Below are 21,106 nucleotides of genomic sequence, written 5' to 3' on the forward strand. Positions count from 1 at the left end.
TAGTGGATTTCCGGGAAAAACCAAAGTGTTCGGAATTTGGATTCTGACGATCTTTACATACACTCATATACCGTATAGAGTACTAATAAAATCTCAGAATATCCATAACAGAACCCCTACATAGTGTGGCATGAAAATTTTTCTCATTCAGCTAAAACACTATTCACAAGGGTTACAAAAAGTTGAAAATTTTGGGGGTTATTACAGTCTCCCCTCCTTAAAAGGATTCCGTCCCGGAATCAAACAGAAAACAAATGGGGGTACTTTTCTAGCATTGCGCTCTCTAGTTCCCAAGTTGATTCTTCCACATTATGATTCTGCCATAGTACTCTGACTAGCTTGATCACTTTGTTCCGAAGCACCTGCTCCTTCTTATCTATAATCCTTACTGGCTTCTCCACGTAAGTTAGATCTGGCTGCATATCCACCTGCTCGTACTCCACTATATGTCTGGCATCCCGATGATACTTCCTTAGCATTGACACATGGAACACATTATGAACTTGTTGCAAGTTAGGGGGTAAGGCTAGCTCGTAAGCTAACTTTCCAATCCGTCTTAATATCTCAAAAGGTCCAATGTATCTTGGGCTTAGTTTTCCTTTCCTTCCGAACCTCATTAATCCCTTCCAAGGGGATACCTTTAGCAGTACTAAGTCCCCGACTTCATATTCCTTGTCCTTTCGAGCTAGGTCTGCATATTTCTTCTGTCTGTCTTGGGCTGCTACAAGTCGCCCTCTGATAAGATCCACTATGTCTTTGGTCCTTTGGACCACTTCAGGTCCGAGCATCTTCCGCTCTCCTACTTCATCCCAGTATAAGGGAGATCGACACCTTCTTCCGTACAGGGCCTCATAAGGCGGCATTCCGATGCTAGCATGAAAGCTATTGTTATAAGAAAACTCGATCAACGGCAAGTGATCATCCCAACTCCCTTTAAAGTCTATTGCACAGACTCTCAACATATCCTCTAGTGTCTGGATGGTCCTTTCACTCTGCCCATCCGTCTGGGGATGATACGCGGTACTCATATTTAACTTGGTCCCCGCACATTCCTGAAAGCTCCTCCAAAATCTGGAGTTGAACCTGGGGTCTCGGTCTGAGACAATGGACGCTGGGACTCCATGTCGCGTTACTATTTCCTTAAGGTAAATGTCCACCAGTCTATCGACTGTGTATCTCTCATTGATAGGAATGAAATGAGCTGACTTTGTCAGTCGGTCTATAATTACCCATATGGCGTCGTGATTGGCTTTCGTCCTTGGCAATCCTACAACAAAATCCATCGCTATCTGTTCCCATTTCCATTCGGGAATCTCCAGGGGTCGTAAGAGTCCACTGGGTCTCTGGTGCTCTACCTTTACCCTTTGGCAAGTCAAACATTTGCTTACCCATTCTGCTACGTCCCTCTTCATGTTGGGCCACCAGTAATATTCCCTCAAATCCCTATACATCTTGGTACTTCCCGGGTGAATGGAATATCTTGAACTATGGCTTTCATCCAATATCTCATCTTTAAGCTCTTGAACATTCGGAACCCAAATCCGGTAGGAGTACCTCATTATCCCTTTATCATCTTTCTCAGTATGGATCTCCTCTCCAGTCATTGACTCTCTGCCTTCATTCATTATTTTCTCCTGGTACAATCTGATCTTTTCCAATAACTCTGGCTACATTGAGATCTCAAAAAGCTTTTCAGTTCCGGTTCCGGTTACCTTTACTTCTATTTCCATTCTCTCAAAATCCCTTATCAATTCTTCCGAAGTCGTTATCATTCTGAGTCTTTCCTTTCTACTAAGGGCATCAGCCACCACATTGGCTTTCCCTGGATGATAGAGAATCTCACAATCATAGTCCTTGATTAGTTCTAACCATCTCCTCTGGCGCATGCTGAGCTCTTTCTGCGTAAATATGTACTTGAGGCTCTTATGGTCTGTGAAAATCTCGCACTTCTCTCCATACAAGTAGTGCCTCCAAATTTTTAAGGCAAATACTATTGCCGCGAGCTCAAGGTCATGGGTAGGATATCTAACCTCGTATTCCTTCAGTTGTCTCGACGCATACGCAATCACTTTACCGTGCTGCAGAAGCACACATCCTAATCCTTTGTGCGACGCGTCACTATATATCACAAAATCTCCTTTTCCGTCCGGCAATGCCAATACCGGAGCCGTTATCAACCTTTTCTTTAATTCCTGAAAACTGTTCTCGCATTTCTCCGTCCATTCAAACTTCTCTGTCTTACGAGTAAGTCGTGTCAAAGGGGCTGCGATCTTCGCAAAGTCCTGTACAAATCTACGATAGTAGCCGGCCAATCCTATAAAACTCCTTACCTCTGTGGGTGTGGTTGGCCTTTCCCAATTTGAGACCGCCTCTATCTTGGAGGGGTCGACCAATACTCCTTCTTTATTGATCACATGTCCTAAAAACTGTACTTCATTCCGCCAGAATTCACACTTCGAGAATTTGGCATATAACTGTTCCTCTCTGAGTATTCCTAGAGCTATCCTCAAATGCTCTGCATGTTATGTCTCAGTCCTTGAGTAGATCAAAATATCATCGATAAAAACTATCACACATTTGTCCAAGTACTTCTTAAATACTCTATTCATTAAATCCATGAAAGCCGCTGGGGCGTTGGTTAATCCAAAGGACATTACCAAGAACTCATAATGCCCATACCTGGTACGGAACGCTGTCTTGGGAATATCTTCGGGTTTAATCTTCAGTTGGTGATATCCAGTTCTCAGGTCGATCTTGGAAAAATAAACAGCATCCTTTAGCTGGTCGAATAGATCGTCTACTCTAGGTAATGGGTACCTGTTCTTTATGGTTAGCTTGTTCAACTCCCGATAATCTATGCACAGCCTCATGCTCCCATCTTTTTTCTTAACAAATAAAACTGGTGCTCCCCATGGAGACACACTGGGTCTTATCATACCCTTATCCAAGAGTTCCTGCAATTGGATAGCTAATTCCTTCATTTCTAACGGGGCTAACCGGTAAGGTACTTTTGAAACTGGCGCCGTCCCTGGGGCCAACTCAATAGCAAATTCAATCACTCTATCGGGTGGTAATCCCGGAAGGTCTTGTGGGAATACATCTTCAAATTCATTGACTACTGGAATATCTTGTAAGTTAGGCACCTCCTTCTGCGTGTCCACCACATAGGCTAGGTAGGCCTCACTTCCTTTTCGTAGCATCCTTTTGGCCTGGGCCATGGTCAAAAATTTCTGCGTCTGCCTCTTTCCTCTAAATATAACTTCTTTCTTCCCTGGGACATTTAACTTAACTTTCTTCCCTTTATAGTCTATCTGAGCATCATTGCTAGATAGCCAGTCCATTCCCAAAATTACATCAAACTCCCCTAATTTAAAAGGAATCAGATCAACACTAAAAGATTGCTCCCCTATGCCTATCTCACAGGCGGGGTGAATCTGGTTAACATGAATAATTTCATGATTGGCTATTTCTACTTGCAAGGGTTCTATCAAGGGTTCAGCCTTAAGTCTTAACTTACGCGCAAAGTTCTTTGATATAAAAGATTTAGTTGCTCCCGAATCAAATAAAACATTTGTACTGACTGAATTTAGAGAAAGGGTACCTGCTATCACATCTGAATCTTTCATAGCATCCTGGACTGTCATGTTGAAAGTCCTCGCAGTAGGTGGCTTATTAGAAGCAGCCCTGCTTGCTCCCGAAGCTGCTGGTTTGTTCATTGGGCATTCCCTCTTCCAATGACCCGGGCGTCCACACTGATGATAAGTGGTGGTTGGAATGACGGCAGGGGTTGATGATGGGCACTTAGTTGAATAGTGGCCTTCCCGACCGCACTTAAAGCAGGTTACTGGCTTTCCTTTACACTCCCCAGTGTGATTCCTTCCACATATGTTATAGGCTGACAATGGGGGTCGAGACTGGTTGGAATAGGATATTCTTGACTTCTGGCCGCCCTGGCTCACGCTCACACTCATTGGCCGCTTAAACCCAGTGTTCATTCCTAGTAGGGACACTGCTCCTCGATTAAATCTAGTTGGGAAGCTTCTTCCTGCGGAACCTCCACCCATGCTCATACTTTTCCTCTTTATTCCTTTCTTCTCTCTTTCTTTCTGCATCTGTTCACTTCCGACTTCTACAATCGTTGCCTTTTGCACCAGAGTGGCATAGTCCGTAAGCTCAAGGATTGCCACCCTATTCTGAATCCACGGTTTCAGTCCCTGCTGAAACCTCCTAGCTTTCTTTTCCTCGGTGCTCACAAACTCCGGCACAAACCTTGATAACTCAGTAAATTTCGCTTCGTACTCTGCTACAGACAAGTTATTCTGCTTTAGCTCCAAGAACTTGAGCTCCATCTGGTTTTCCATAAACCTCGGGAAATACTTTCCCAGAAACAACTGACTAAATCTCTCCCAGGTTATTATAGCATCTGTCTCCATGTTTTTCTTGGCCTCCCACCAGTAGTTAGCTTCTCCTTTCAGAAGGTAGGTAGCAAATACAATCTTCTGTGCCTCATCGGTACTCAAAATCTCAAAGGATTTCTCCATTTCCTTTAACCATGCCCTTGCCTCAACTGGGTCGGCTGATCCGTGGAACTCAGGGGGCTTAAGGGACTTAAAAGCCCTGAAAGAGTTTGCCACAGTATTGTTATTTCCTTGAGGGGGTGGGTTGGGTTGACGTTCCAAATTCTGCCTTAGGAGTTGTATGAACTGGCCCATGGGATCCATGCCTGGGTTTGGTACTGGTTGTTCAACCTCGGTTTCTCCTTCTTCAGCCTCTATCTCAAATCCCTCAACATCATATGTTTCCTCTTCCTCTTCATACAGGGAGTCATCCTGTTCCACATAATCCTCATCTTCCTCTTCACTGTGTTCCTGGTTCCTATCATCCTGGTTATGGCTTCCCTGGTCCTCAGATCCAGGGTTCGCCCTAGTTCCAATCTTTCTTGGCGGCATGATTCTGATAATAATAAAAAAAATTTATTGGGAAAATTCAACGTTAGGTCACAATCATATACAACATTGTGCCTTGCACAGCTCTTATAATGGGGAGAACGTATATCGCAATTCTATTATTTTAAGAAAGTTCTAATACGAAGTGCAGTAATAATAATGATAAAAACAGTGATCCCGTCACTAATGAACTGAACCAAAGGAAACAAATATATACATAATGCGAGAAATACATAGTTTGATCTGGTCAAAAGTACAACAGTGCTACAGTCATCTGTCCCAAAAGTGATACACAAGAGTCTATCTGTCTAGTCAGAAAAAGGGATGCTATATACAAGTCAACTATCCCGGAAAATTGGCTCTTACTAAGGCCTCGGCTAACTAGACAACTAGACTATTCCATCATCAATCCTGAATCACACACCGGAGCGGGTCAGCTCCCATACCCTTTCCATCGCACGACGGAAGATATAGTCGGTATGCCGCCTGGAGATCCTACCATGCCTGTCCCCCTGGAGCGATCTGAGCCTCGCTCGGGATGTGAGCTCTATCCCTGTAAGCTCCCTCCTCAAGGATCGGGGTATAGAAGCCCTAGTCTCATAAGCTCAAGTACGCCTACCCGCCCTCTCTGCATCCAACTCCCTCCTGGCCTCATCCAGTCGGCCCTCGGCAACAGCCACTCGGGTCCTCAGAACATCCTGAACATATACATGAGCTAACGAAGACTGCCTGTGGGCAGGGTCAAGAGGTGGTGAATCCGGAGCCGCTGAGGGTGCCTCTTCGGTCTGCCTAGGCTCGGAAGTATGGGTCTCTGAGTTGTCATCATCGGGAATCCAGGATAGTGGTGGAGGGGTAGGGGCTCTGACCACCGGAAGTGTGGGTAATGGGGTACCAGCATACACTACCATAGGTCCAACACGCTCCTCAGCTAGTGGGACCTCATCCGGGTCCTCCTCATCTGGAATAGCAATAACCTCTATCTCTGACTCCTCTGAGGGGTCCTCCTCATCTGAAATAGCAATGACCTCCGTCTCTGACTCCTCTGAGGGGTCCTCCTCATCCTCCTCCATCTCAGGCTCCTCCTGATCCTCAACATCTAGCAATGCCTCATCATGCTCACGCTCGAACATCTCAGGGTCCTCTATCTCAGGCGCCTACACATTAAATGAGCTAAGTTACTATCATGATACTTATAAGGGTTCCCGTAAGGGTTTTAACTGTCAGCACTACTTTAAGTAGTCCGACCATGAACTTGGCAAGAGTTCTTATTATCTTTGTGAGTTTGTTATTATATCGCCGCATCATCTCTGAGGTTTATAACGCTTAGCTCTGATACCATTTCTGTAACACCCCCAGATCCGGGGTCGGGGATCCGGGTCATCACGGTCTTTCTTTCCACAATATCACTTCACTTAATTAATAATAAATAACCTTATGTTGTGACCCCACACTAACACACACACCACAACCCGTTATAGTCTCAAAGATGAAATTGAAATAAGTACAAGTCTTTGAATCCACAATTTAAAAGTTATTACAACCCAAAACGATTACTTGATAAATTTACAGTTAATTGCCATTATCTGCCACAAGTTATAATTATTGATAATTGATTCTCAAAAGTAGATGGTCTGATCTACAATAGATCTACCTTTGCAGCTATAGCAGCTACAACATCATCGGGAAGACGCGGGACGCTTCCCACGCCCTTGCGCTGGGTCTGCTGGAGTCTGGCCATCTTTCCTAACTGTTGTTGTGTGATGAAGAAATAAAGCAAGAGTGAGCCTTACAGCTCGCAAGATAATATATAGTGATAACAATAATATAAGTATCTAAATGGATACTTACTAGAATCTTTTATCAAGTGTAAGATAATTACTTACTAGATATAAGTAAAAACAAGGGATGAGGTTACCAGATACTTCACTACGCTTATATCATTTATAAAGCTACTTGAACTACCACTGTTCAAAGTATAATGAGCTTTCAACAGTTCATCACATAGATGAGACTACAAGACAAGATTTGAATAGATTAAATCTTTGAAATATTATTAAAGGAAATGAAGTTATGATATACTTCATTAAGTTCTGATATATATATATATATATATATATATATATATATATCCACATATACATCTTCTTTATACAATTTCCTGAAAACCTCTGTCATGTAAAGTATGAACAGAGTTGCAATATCCAATAAATTTGGAAAGGAAAAGAATTTTGACATAAACCAGATATCTTGCTGATCAGGCAAAGATACCTATAAGTAACCTTTTCTACTAGTAGATGGATGAATTCCCCACTGGTCATCACCCTGGTCGTAATAGGACCTTATGCTGGACTGCCACTCAGCCACTTATGCATTTGATGGATTCCCACTGAGCCACTTACACTATCATGGACGCCCACTGAGCCCATGTTGCTTATGCCGACTCAATAGATGGACTTACTTCCCGAACGTTGGGTAAGTAATCAATTCATTTACCAAAACTGCAACCGTGTTGCGAATATAAAATACACCACAGAGCCGGATCCCTCAGGTTTTGAGCGAGTATTTAAATCCCCTTAAAAAGGAAGATCTTAAATATAAAAATGAGTTTTGGGATCCGCTCTAACTTTTAAAAATCATTTTGAAGACTCGAAAACACTTTAAAGAGTGTTTGGAGTAAAGCTGATTTAATGAAGTAAATCAGTCCCCAGAATATTTAGAAAATGTCTGAATATTATTATTTAAATAATATTCCCATAAAGAATAATCTTTATAAAATAATTGAAGTAGCAGTATTAAAACTTATACTTGAAATGAGTATTAAATAACCAAAGATATACTTATATGAAAGTATTATCTTTATTTGAATAATCGAAAATAAGTTTGATTATTGACACCTTATTCTTTAATAAAATAAAGAATATATCTCAGCAAATAATCGGAGTCATAGATCCTCAAATGAATATTCAAATAATATTTTTTAAATAATATAAACTGAGTCATAAGCCCTCGAATGAATATTCAAATAATATTCAAATTATAAAATAGAAGGAGTCATAAGTCCTCGAATGAATATTCAAAATAATATTCATTTAATATAAAGGAGTCATAAGCCTTCGAATAATATTCGAAATAATATTCAATAATAAAATAAAGTTAAAGTTATCGAATAAACCTTATTCGATTAATAGTTTTGAAAACTATGACCATATATATATAAGTATATATATATATATATATATATTTATATCCATATATACAAAATCTACTCGGGATCCTCGACTCCCGGTTTTAGAAAATATTTTCACCTTTGGGTCCCTATACTAAGGGTATATGCAAATTACCGCTATCCTCTAGCATAGGTATTATCAACTGAATCAACAGATATATATGGAAAGAATACGAAACAGGCATGCATATATATATACCATAGCAGCATGCTTCAATATATTGCAACATTTGCTAATTAACCAACATGCATCTATCGCAAGATAATGCAAATACCTATATACATCACAACAACAGTTATAACTGGTAGAAAACTTGCCTGAGCGACTTGGGGTGATAAAAGGCTCGGGACGAGTCTGGTAACCTATAAACAACAAGTAAGTTGGAATTAAACCAAAGTCACTTATAAATCTATACTTTAACTAACTTAGACTCTAACGCTTGTTTTGCGCTTACTGATTTGCTTAAGTCACTCGGGTACCCTCGGCTCCACCATTTTTAATAATTTAACCTTTACGAGTTTCAAGGAGATTCCTTCGCGAGTGTCTTACCAACTGCCTAACACACTTACCATAAATGTTTCATACATTAATTAACCCTTTTTGGTCTTTAACCTATGTTTCAAAGTAAGGCGAGGGGAAAAGTTTCGTTCGCGAAATGCCGTTACATGAAACGGTCGTTTCTCCTAAACCGTGCATCGGAATCGAACGAACTACATATCAAAACGAAGCTCGTAACATGAGCTATCTAAACATGGCAATGGTCATAATCTAGCAGGGGGTTCTCGGGTCCTAATGTTATGCACAAAAACAGTCTAAAGAAAATCGGACGTTACGACGGCTATATTTACGCGATTTCCCAATTTTAAACCATTCAAAACCAACCCAATTCAACCTCAAATCCAACATACAACCAACATCCATCCTTATCACATCATAAAAACCCCAACCAATTCAATTTTAACATTCATACTTATGCCTAAGCTTAACTTTAACCATACTTAAGTTCTTTAAATCAAAACAACAACATTTACCATTCCAATTCAATACCATTTCAATCCCAAACTCTAAATCACAAACATCAAGCTACAATATCACCCTAATAATCAAAAGCATCTTATAATACATAGGAATCTAGGGTTTGGAGATGATATACCTTTCTTGAAGTGGTGGGAGGAGCTAGGAAGCCTTAAGAAGCTTTGAGAAGTCTTAGGAATGCTTGGATCTTCAAGGAAAACAAGAAAAATTTCAAGTTAAAAACTTGAAAACACTATTCATAGTCTTCTTCTTTGATTAAATGAAGAAGATGGAGAAGGAATTGATGGCTTAAACTCATGATATAGCCCTAACTAAGCATGAAGATGATTAGGGAATTAACTCACCAATTTAGGAAGCTTGGATCTTGAATTTTTGAAATTTCTTGCCTTTTGAATAGTAAAAAGCCGAGAGCTCTCAAGAACAAAGCCTTGGTTTCTTTTTGATTTTGATGAAGAATGAATTTGCTTGGCTTGGTTGATTTGTTTTTGTGTTTGATTTAGTTAATTACCTTGTTGCCCTTGAATTTGTGTGGTTCTCATTCAACCACACCTCCTTCCTTCCCATGTCATGCCTATGTCATGTTGTGATGTCATCTTTCCCTCCTTGTCCTCCTCTTATTGGTTGGGTGACATCACTCCCTCTAATCCCTTTGCTTAACTTCCTAATCGTTTGCCTAATGACCGCTGATCTGTTATACTGTTCGCTTAACTTTCGTTTTCGTTTATCGTTTGAAGGATCATACCCGGGATCTTATTACTTAGGTTCCCTTAACCTTTCTCAATACATTATATTCCTTTTTATGATCCTCTATAATAATCCTTTAATTTAAATCCTTTTTATCTTGTTACCTTATACTCAATTCTCTCCGTATCTAGTGGATTTCCGGGAAAAACCAAAGTGTTCGGAATTTGGATTCTGACGATCTTTACATACACTCATATATCGTATAGAGTACTAATAAAATCTCAGAATATCCATAACAGAACCCCTACATAGTGTGGCATGAAAAGTTTTCTCATTCAGCTAAAACACTATTCACAAGGGTTACAAAAAGTTGAAAATTTTGGGGGTTATTACAAGGGTGCTCTTATACAGCACAACAAGGTACTCGCGTACGCGTCAAGAAAATTAAGGGAATATAAAATTCGATATCCCCACCCATGAGCTTGGGCTCGTGGCAATAGTTTATCCTAAAGATTGGAGGCACTACTTGTATGGAGAGAAGTGCGAGATTTACCTAAGCCATAAGTGCTCTAGTTCATTTTCACGCAGAAAGAGCTCAACATGCGCCAAATGAGGTGGTTAGAGCTAATCAAAGGTTACGATTATGAGATTCTTTATCATTCGGGGAAAGCCAATGTGGTGGCTGATGCCCTTAGTAAAAAGGAGAGACTCAAGATGAAAATGTCTTTGAGAGAGTTTATAAGAGGTTTTGAGAAAATGGAAATAGAAGTGAAGGTAACCGGAGCCGGTACCGAAAAAATGTTTGAGATTGCAATACAGTCCGAATTATCGGAAAAGAACATATTGTGCCAGAAAAAAGTGATGAATGAAGGCAGAGAGCCAACAATTAGATAGAAGATTAATACCGAGAAAGATGATAAGGGAATAATGAGGTATTCCTACAGAATTTGGGTTCCAAATGTTCAAGAGCTTAAAGATGAAATCTTAGATGAAAGCTAGTTTGAGGAATAATATTTAGAGCAAACCCTGAACGTGATAGTCAGGGAGGTCGCCATCAAGATAGAAGGAACCCATAACATAATGGAATGGAAAATGAGGATTTTAATGTATAAGATAACCCCAAGTATGGGAGAAGGATGAAACATTTCATACTAAGGAAACAGAAAGTCGAGTAAGGAAAAGAGACCCGAGACGGTACTCCTATACGGCAATTCATGGACCTGTCTAAAAAGAACTTAGACTATTATCCCCAACCACCACCTTGAGGAAACAATTCGGTAGGAAATTCTTTCAGGACCTTTAAGTCGCTAAGCTCTTGGATTTCCAAGGAACAAGCTGACCCAGTCCAGGCAAGAGCCTGGCTAAAGGAAATATAGGAATCATTTGAGATTCTAAATGATGGACGAATCACAAAAGACTATTTTTGTCACTTACCCTCCTAAGAGAAGGGCCACTACTGGTGAAAGACCAAGAAAGGCACGGAGCCAGAGGTTAGAATAAACTGATTAAAGTTCAGTCAATTGTTTTCGGGAAAGTAATTCCCAAGGTTATGGAGATAGTGTAAAAGCTTTAGAGTCAGAACAAAGACGGACGAGTATGATGAAATATGAAGCTAAGTTGTAAAAGTTATCAAGATTCGTTCTGATGACAAGAATCCCAGAACGATGTGATGCTTGAAGTCAATGATTAGTGGGTTCATGAAATAATGATAAGAGAAAGGAAAATAAAAAGAAACTGAAGTGGAAAGGAATATAAAGGCAATAGAGTTTGAGGAATGATAAGGGAGTTGGGTATGAGGAAACCCTAAAGACTCGTAGCAATAGAAATAGAAAAGTATGTAATCGTCAGGATGAGGGTGATTCACCATGAGTTAAAGTTGATGATTGAAGGAATAAGAGATACATATATTTTATCCCCTGTAAGTTGGGAGGATTTGAGGAAACCTTGAGATAGTTCGAAGGATAAATATTGAGACGCGGATAGACTGAGGAGTCAAGGAAGTAAGAAATTAGGAAAATTGGATGAAGGAAGTGACCTTCAAGAATGTGAAGTGTAAGACCAGTGGCTTGATACCTAGGAAGGGAGACGCCAGGTATGAGAGATATCCCAACATTGAGATGACTGTTGAGATAAACAACAAAAGTAAATACGGAATTATTAAGAAGAAGTTCACGTTGAACACGACCAATATCTTCCAGAACATCCTTGATATCATTACCAAATCAAGCAAGAAAAGTAGATAATCGTAGTTATCTTTTGGAGGCCATATTGATTGACCTCATTTTGAATACAGATGTTATTGTGAAATTAGGCATATACTATCGAGGTGGGAATGATTGAATAAGACACCCTTATCAGGGATATATGACTTGATTTATCCATGGAACGATGCATGTACCTTTTTAAAGGTGGCATTAAATATAGAACATTGGTAACTTAAAATGAATCCTAGGGGAATGCATAAAGGTTGGCATTCCACCCTTAATAGGGACAACATGAGTTTTGACAGTATGAATTGGAAAGGATCAAGGTAGCAACAACCTTTAAAGATTAGTAAAGAAATTTTTCAGAAGTACATAGATAATGGTTCTAGTATTAGTAAAGGGTATTTCGATATGCCCTGTATCTAGGGAATACAGGAGGAACGATTCAAGGATAACCTTAGAGGTTTTACAAGGAGAAAGGTAATATTCAAAATTCTCAAGAATAGAAATTTTGATAAAGGAAATGTGACGTAATTATAATGATGCCAAGTGGGGCACGTGTTAAACCACGAGAAAGTATGGATCGAACCAGTAAAGGTCAAAATTGTTCAGGGCAATTAGGACCTAAGATAAAAGATGTTCTAAGTATGATTGAGAGTCAGTCGTAACAGTGATTAACCTCTAAAGACTAAGGCAATAACTTATGGGAAAATGGTAATTTTTTTTCTCTCACCAGGATTTAAGAAAAACATTTTCACATAAGCAGTGATTGAAATGAGGTAGAAAATTTAGTTGGAGGTGGTTAAAATGACATTGATTGTAAGGAAATTTTACTATCAGGAAAGGCCAAAGAGGTGGCCGACACTTTAAATGTAAGAGGATAATTATAGGCGCTCGTGCGAGAGGAATACAGTGATGATGGTTGAAGCCGGGAAGGTTGTATTACGGTTCGGAAGATTGACATTCCTTCCGATGATTGTTGATTATGCTAACTCCTTAGAAGTATTCTATACGACATGTATGGACTCCGTATGGTTAGATATTAAGATTTCATGGAAAGTGAATGACGACAGTAGGTCAGTGGTGGACCATAGTAATGCAGCAATGATTCTGCGAGTAATGAGCTGATTACAACCGTGAGAGTTGTATTGGAATGAATGTTGAGATTGAGTACCACTAATCGGGTCGTGGTAGTGCATAAGTTATCATTGATAGACTAATTAAGTAGAGTATCTACCTATTGAATATTTATTCCCTCTTATGAAAAGAGAGTCATGTTACTTTATGAGGAAGGTTGCGGTGCAAGCATAGAATTCTAGTAACGATGATGTCTAGAATGAGATCCCAGATTCGATTTTCGATATCGAGGAAGTTTCAAAGGTGATTGTGTATAAGCTCGAGGGAGAGCATGGGTCCATAGAATGATGGACGGAATAGCAAAAATATATAGGCATGTGAAATACGATGCTATAATACTTAATGTTGATATAAATACATCTATGTTTTGTTCTCCTATGACAAACCTCTATAGTTCATAGGTAGATTCCAAGCCAGATATTTTATGGCAATAATTTTTTTTTTTATGAATATACAATTCTCTTCAGTTCGTTCTTTTCTCTTCTTTTTATTTCATGTAAGCTGAGAAGAACAACCCTTCCAGAAGGGGAGGTATTGCCGAATGACTATCCATTTGTGTGATAGAAGCCTAATAGGATACCATCTATTATTTAATTGCTTGTCAAGTACTAAAGGCTGGCCACCTTCTGTACTAACTATGCGATATAACAAGTGTTCATGATCATAGTGATCTCTCAATAAATTATTTTACTTCTATATGAAGGACCAAGCTTTCAAAGATGGAAGCAGCTAAAGGAAGTAGTATCAGTACGGTGGTATTCCGATTCTAACGCGTTTGTGATACTAAGGTTGACGTGGTTATTAAAAGGTTATAGAACGCTAACAAGCAAAAGTGTAACCAGTATAGTATTATGTATGGAAGATAGTAATGACTACAAACTGGAAAAGAATGGGTATTGAGAAGCAAAAGCCATAGTGCTAGAAGCTATGATGAGAGTCTGTGCAATAGACTTGAATGAATTTAGAATGATCACTTAACGCGGATTCAGTTTTCTTATAAAAATAGATCATATGTCATTATCGAGATGGGCACACGAAGTATGTTGATTTGATATGAAAGGACAAGGAATAGGAAGTAGGGGACCTAGTGCTGTTATAGGTATTCCCTTGGAAAGGATGGATGAGGTTCGGAAAGAAAAGAAAGCTAAGCCCACGAATTGTTGGACCCTTTGAGGTATTAAGACGTACTGGGAAGTTAGCATATGAGCTAGCCCTACCCCCGAACATGTAGCAAGTTCATAACGTGTTCCACGTATCAATATTAAGGAAGTATAATTCGGATGCCAGACAAATAAGGGCATATAAGCGCATAGACATGCAACACGACGTAACCTATATGGAGCAACCAGGAAGGGTTATAGATTGAAAAAGGAACAAGTGCTTAGGAGAAGCGTTATCAAACTATTCAGAGTTTGATGAAAGAACCACAATGTGGGAAAATTTACTTGAGAATTAGAAAGTGCAATGCTAAGAAAGTATCCCTATTCATTTTCTATATGATTCCGGGACGGAATCCTTTTAAGGAGGGGAGACTGTAATAACCCCAATTTTTGGAATTTTTGAAACCCTTATGAATAGTGTTTTGCTGATTATGCTGAATAAGAAAACTTTTCATGCCACACTATGTAGGGGCTCTTTTATTGATCTTCTGGGATATTATTAGTACTCTATATGATAAATAAGTGTATGTAAAGATCGTAAGAATCCAAATTTGAACACTTTGATTTTTCCCGAAAATCTACCAGATACAGAAAAAATTGAGTATAAGGTAACAGAATAAAAATGATTTAAATTCAAGGATTAAAAGAGAGGTTCATGAAAGGAATATAATGTATTGAGAAAGGTTAAAGAAACCTAAGTAATAAGATCCCGGGTATGATCCCTCAAACAATAAATGAAAATGAAAGTTAAGCGAACCGTATAACAGATCAGCGGTCATTAGGCAAGCAATTAAGAGTTAATCAAGGAGGTTAGGGATGATGATGTCATCAAACCAACAAGAAGAGGATAAGTGTGGAGGGTGACATCACATGATGACCAAAGCATGACATAAGGGAAAGAAGTGTGGTTGATTTATAACCACACAATTTTTCATGGTTAAAAATGATTAAAACAAAACAAAAGTCAACCAACCAAGGCAAATCAAAACAAATCACAAAAAACACAAAAGCTCTTCCCTTTTCTTCATCAAGCTCTCGGCCAAAATAAACACAGAAACTTCAAACTGCCATATCTCCTTCAATACTCACTCAAATATTGTGTTCTATAGCTCGTTGGAAAGGTATTGAGATGGCCTACAACTCTTGTTCACAAGTCTCGTCCAAATAAACAGGGTAAGACCCTCATGTTTACAGTTCTTTCAATCGGACTTTTAGAACCTTTAAAGCCTAACTTTGTGTTCTTGATTTCTTTGGAAAGATCAAGCTTGTAGGAGGCTCCATAAGGCTTCCTAGTAACTTTCCACCCTCCAAGAAAGGTATAAATCTTCACACCCTTTATTAATAAGTTTGAATGTTGAAGTTTGGAGATGGTTTGGATGGATGAGTAGTAATTTGAATGATAAGCATGATTCGAGCTTAATTGTTAAGTAGTTAGTTGAATTTGGAGATGTTATAATATATGATTGGATTGAGATCCTTGAGCTTATTATGACTGAAATCAGTAGCATTGATGTTTATCTTGAGTTGTTGTTGATTGGTAGTTGGATTGATATGATTTGGAATGGTAAAAATTTGGGAAATCGCGTAAACATAGCCGTCGTAATGTCCGATTTACTTTAGACTGTTTTTGCTCTTAACATCAGGACTCGAGAACTCCCTGTTAGGTTTTGACCATTACCATGATTAGATAGTTCATGTTACGAGCTTCGTTTTGATATGTGGTTCGTTTGAATCCGATGTACGGTTTAGGAGAAACGACCGTTTTAAGTAACGGCGTTTCGCGACCGAACCATTACCCCTCGCCTTACTTTGAAACCTTGGTTAAGGACCTTAAATGACTAATTGTGGTATGAAACATTTATTTAAAGTGTATTAGGCAGTTGGTAAGGTACTCGCGAAAGAATCGCCTTAAAACCCTTAATGGTTAATTTATTAAAAATGGTGGAGCCGAGGGTAGTCGAGCTACTTAAGAGAATCAGTAAGCGCAAAGCGAGCGTTAGAGTCTAATTTGGTTAAAGTATAGATTTACAAGTGACTTTGGTTTAATTCCAACTTATATATTTTTTATAGGTTACCAGACTCGCCCCAAGCCATTTATAACCCTCAGTCGCTCAGGCAAGTTTTCTACCCGTATAACTGTTGTTGTGATGTATATGTGTACATGCATGATCTTGTGATAAATGCATATTTGTTATTAGCAAATTCTTGCGATATATTGGAGCATGTGATATGGTATATATGCATGCCTGTTTCGTATTCTTGATTTATATATCTGTTGGTTCAAATGCTTATTAGTTGCATAATACCTATGCTAGAGATAAGCAGTAGTTGCGTATACCCTTAGTATAGGGGATCCAAAGGCAAACATTTTCTAAACCGGGAGTCGATGCTCCCGAGTATATTATATATATATATATATATATATTTATATATATATGGATATAGTTTTCAAAACTATTGATCGAATAAGGTTTATTCGATAACTTTATTTTATTTAATGAATATTATTTGAATATTCATTCGAGGACTTATGACTCTGTTTATTCTATTTAATGATTATTAATTGGATAATTATTTGAGGATGTATGACTCTGTTTATTTTATTTAATGAATATTATTTATAATATTCTTTCGAGGTATTATGACTCCGCTTATTATTTAATAATATTCTTTATTTTATTAAAGAATAATGTTTCGATAACCAAACTTATTTTCGATTATTCAAATAAAGATAGTACTTTCATATAAGTATATCTTTGGTTATTTAATATCCATTTCAAGTATGAGTTTTAAAACTTCTACTTCGATTATTTTTATAAGGATTATCTTTATGAGAATATTATTTAAATAATAATATTCAGATATTTCTAATATATTGGGACTGATTTATTTTAATAAATCAGCATTACTCCAAACATTCTTAAAAATATTTTCGAGTCTTCAAAATGATTTCTAAAAGTTAGGGCGGATCCCAAAACTCATTCTTTTATATTTAAGATCCTCCTTTCGAAGGGGATTTAAATACTCGCTCAAAACCTGGGGGATCCGGCTCTGTGGTGTATTTTACATTCGCAACGTGGTTGCTGTTTTGAGAAAACAATTTGATTACTTGCCCAACGTTCGGGAAGTAAGTCCATCTAATTGAGTCGGTATAAGCGACAGGCCGGGGTACGGTCTATCAAAGTGTAAGTGGCTGGGTGGCAGTCCATCAACGCGTAAGAGGCCGGGTGGCGGTCCAGCACAAGGTCCTTATGAGGCCAGGGTGATGACCGGTGGGGGATTCATCCATCTACTAGTAGAAAAGGTTACTTATTGGTATCTTTGCCTGATCAGCAAAATATCAGGTTTATGCCAAGGTTTTCTCCTTTCCAAAATTCATTGGATATTGCAACTCTGTTTATAATTTTCATAACAGAGGTTTTCAAGGAGTGTATGAAATGTATATATAAGTGTGTATATATATATCAGGACTTAATGAAGTATCTCGTAACTTCATTATTTATAATGATATTTCAAAGATTGAATCTATTCAAGTCTTATCTTGTAGTCTCATCAGTGTGATGAACTTTTGAAACTAATTATAACTTGAACGGTGGTAGTTCAAGTAGTATTCGGAAAAGATATAAGTATATTGGAGTATCTTGTAACTTCATCTTTTAAACTTATATCTAGTTAATGATTATCTTATGCATGACAAAGATTTTCAGAAAAACGTTGAGACAAGGTTGGATATATGAGACCACCTTGCAACAATATTTTTATACAGTTATAAACTGGAACTCTGTGTATATTATACATTTCGGAGGATTTCAAAGATTGTGAAAAGTACATATGTACATATACTGAATATTTTGCGACTTGGTCGCATTAAGATATCAGCTTGGTTCATTTCTTCTTGACCAAGACTTTCATGAGTACTATGAGAATGCTCATATATTGTTAATCATTATACATATTATTTTGGTGGGCTTGTTGCTCACCCTTGCTTTCTTCTTTCATCACACAACAACAGATAGAAAAGATGAACAGGACCAAGCTCCCAATTCGCGAGCGGATAGGAAACGTTCCGCAGTTTCTTATAGGCGTTGATGTCGCTGTAGCTGAGGTAGGAACTACCAATAGGCTAGGATTTCAACTTTTGATGTACCAGACTTATGTATCTTTTTTAAATGTAATAATGGGAAAGAAATGTAAATTTATTCAGAAACCCTTTTGAGGTGTAATGACTTATAATTATGGAATAAAATGACTTGTGTTATATTTTGGATATTCATCTCTGAGACTATAACTTATGGTGTGTGTGTATATTGTGGGGTCACAGTACGCAGTAGTTGGTTGATTATTAAGATTAAGTATTATTAAGGGAAATGGAACTCATGACAACCCGGATCCCCGACCCCAGATTTGGGGGTGTTACAGAAATGGTATCAGAGCTAAGCATTATAAACCTCAGAGATGATGTGACGTTAAGATAATAAGTTCATTAAGATAAAAAGAACTCTTGCCAAGTTCATAGTCGGGCTACCTAACGTAATACTGATAGTTAAAACCCTTATGGGAACCCTTATAAACATCGTGATAGAAGCGTAGTTCGTTATCGTAGATGGTAGCGGGACTCCGAACCCTGAGGTTGAGGAGGAACAGCGCGATGATGTTTTATTACTAATTGGAGATCGGATTGTGGATCCGATAGAGCGTCCTAACGCAGGACCGGATGATGTTCATATTGAGGATGTAGTGGTTGAGGATGTTGTCCTAGATGGGATTGTTGCTGAGGAGGATCTCGTGAAGGATCCTAACAAGAATGAATAAAGGACCATTGAGGAATTAATGACCATGGTTAGGGAAACTACCAGAGGTAGGATTGGCCGGTCACTACCGGAGGTTCGTTCAAGTTTGTAAAGATAGTAGCCCCTTTAACGCGGCTTACTCATAAGACTGAGAAGTTCGAATGGATAGAAAAATGCGAGAAAAGCTTTTAACAACTGAAGCAAAGGTTGGTGACGGCCCCTATGTTGGCATTGCCGGATGGAAAAAGGAGATTTTGTGAATTGTATTGACGCTTTGCATAAGGAATTAGGGTGCTCTTATACAGCACAACAAGGTACTCGCGTACGCGTCAAGAAAATTAAGGGAATATAAAATTCGATATCCCCACCCATGAGCTTGGGCTCGTGGAAATAGTTTATCCTAAAGATTGGAGGCACTACTTGTATGGAGAGAAGTGCGAGATTTACCTAAGCCATAAGTGCTCTAGTTCATTTTCACGCAGAAAGAGCTCAACATGCGCCAAATGAGGTGGTTAGAGCTAATCAAGGGTTACGATTATGAGATTCTTTATCATTCGGGGAAAGCCAATGTGGTGGCTGATGCCCTTAGTAAAAAGGAGAGACTCAAGATGATAATGTCTTTGAGAGAGTTTATAAGAGGTTTTGAGAAAATGAAAATAGAAGTGAAGGTAACCGTAGCCGGTACCGAAAAGATGTTTGAGATTGTAATACAGTCCGAATTATCGGAAAAGAACATATTGTGCCAGAAAAAAGTGATGAATGAAGGCAGAGAGCCAACAATTAGATATAAGATTAATACCGAGAAAGATGATAAGGGAATAATGAGGTATTCCTACAGAATTTGGGTTCCAAATGTTCAAGAGCTTAAAGATGAAATCTTAGATGAAAGCTAGTTTGAGGAATAATATTTAGAGCAAACCCTGAACGTGATAGTCAGGGAGGTCGCCATCAAGATAGAAGGAACCCATAACATAATGGAATGGAAAATGAGGATTTTAATGTATAAGATAACCCCAAGTATGGGAGAAGGATGAAACATTTCATACTAAGGAAACAGAAAGTCGAGTAAGGAAAAGAGACCCGAGACGGTACTCCTATACGGCAATTCATGGACCTGTCTAAAAAGAACTTAGACTATTATCCCCAACCACCACCTTGAGGAAACAATGCGATAGGAAATTCTTTCAGGACCTTTAAGTCGCTAAGCTCTTAGAGTCCAAGGAACAAGCTGACCCAGTCGAGGCAAGAGCCTGGCTAAAGGAAATATAGGAATCATTTGAGATTCTAAATGATGGACGAATCACAAAAGACTATTTTTGTCACTTACCCTCCTAAGAGAAGGGCCACCACTGGTGAAAGACCAAGAAAGGCACGGAGCCAGAGGTTAGAATAAACTGAAGTTCAGTTAATTGTTTTCGAGAAAGTAATTCCCAAGGTTATGGAGATAGTGTAAAAGCTTTAGAGTCAGAACAAAGGCGGACGAGTATGATGAAATATGAAGCTAAGTTGTAAAAGTTATCAAGATTCGTTCTGATGACAAGAATCCCAGAACGATGTGATGCTTGATGTCAATGATTAGTAGGTTCATGAAATAATGATAAGAGAAAGGAAAATAAAAAAAAACTAAAGTGGAAAGGAATATAAAGGCAATAGAGTTTGAGGAATGATAAGGGAGTTGGGTATGAGGAAACCCTAAAGACTCGTAGCAATACAAATAGAAAAGTATGTAATCGTCAGGATGAGGGTGATTCACCATGAGTTAAAGTTGATGATTGAAGGAATAAGAGATACATATATTTTATCCCCTGTAAGTTGGGAGGATTTGAGGAAACCTTGATATAGTTCGAAGGATAAATATTGAGACGCGGATAGACTGAGGAGACAAGGAAGTAAGAAATTAGGAAAATTGGATGAAGGAAGTGA

This window comes from Apium graveolens, chromosome 2 (genome assembly GCF_009905375.1).
Source record: "Apium graveolens cultivar Ventura chromosome 2, ASM990537v1, whole genome shotgun sequence".
NCBI lineage: Eukaryota > Viridiplantae > Streptophyta > Magnoliopsida > Apiales > Apiaceae > Apium > Apium graveolens.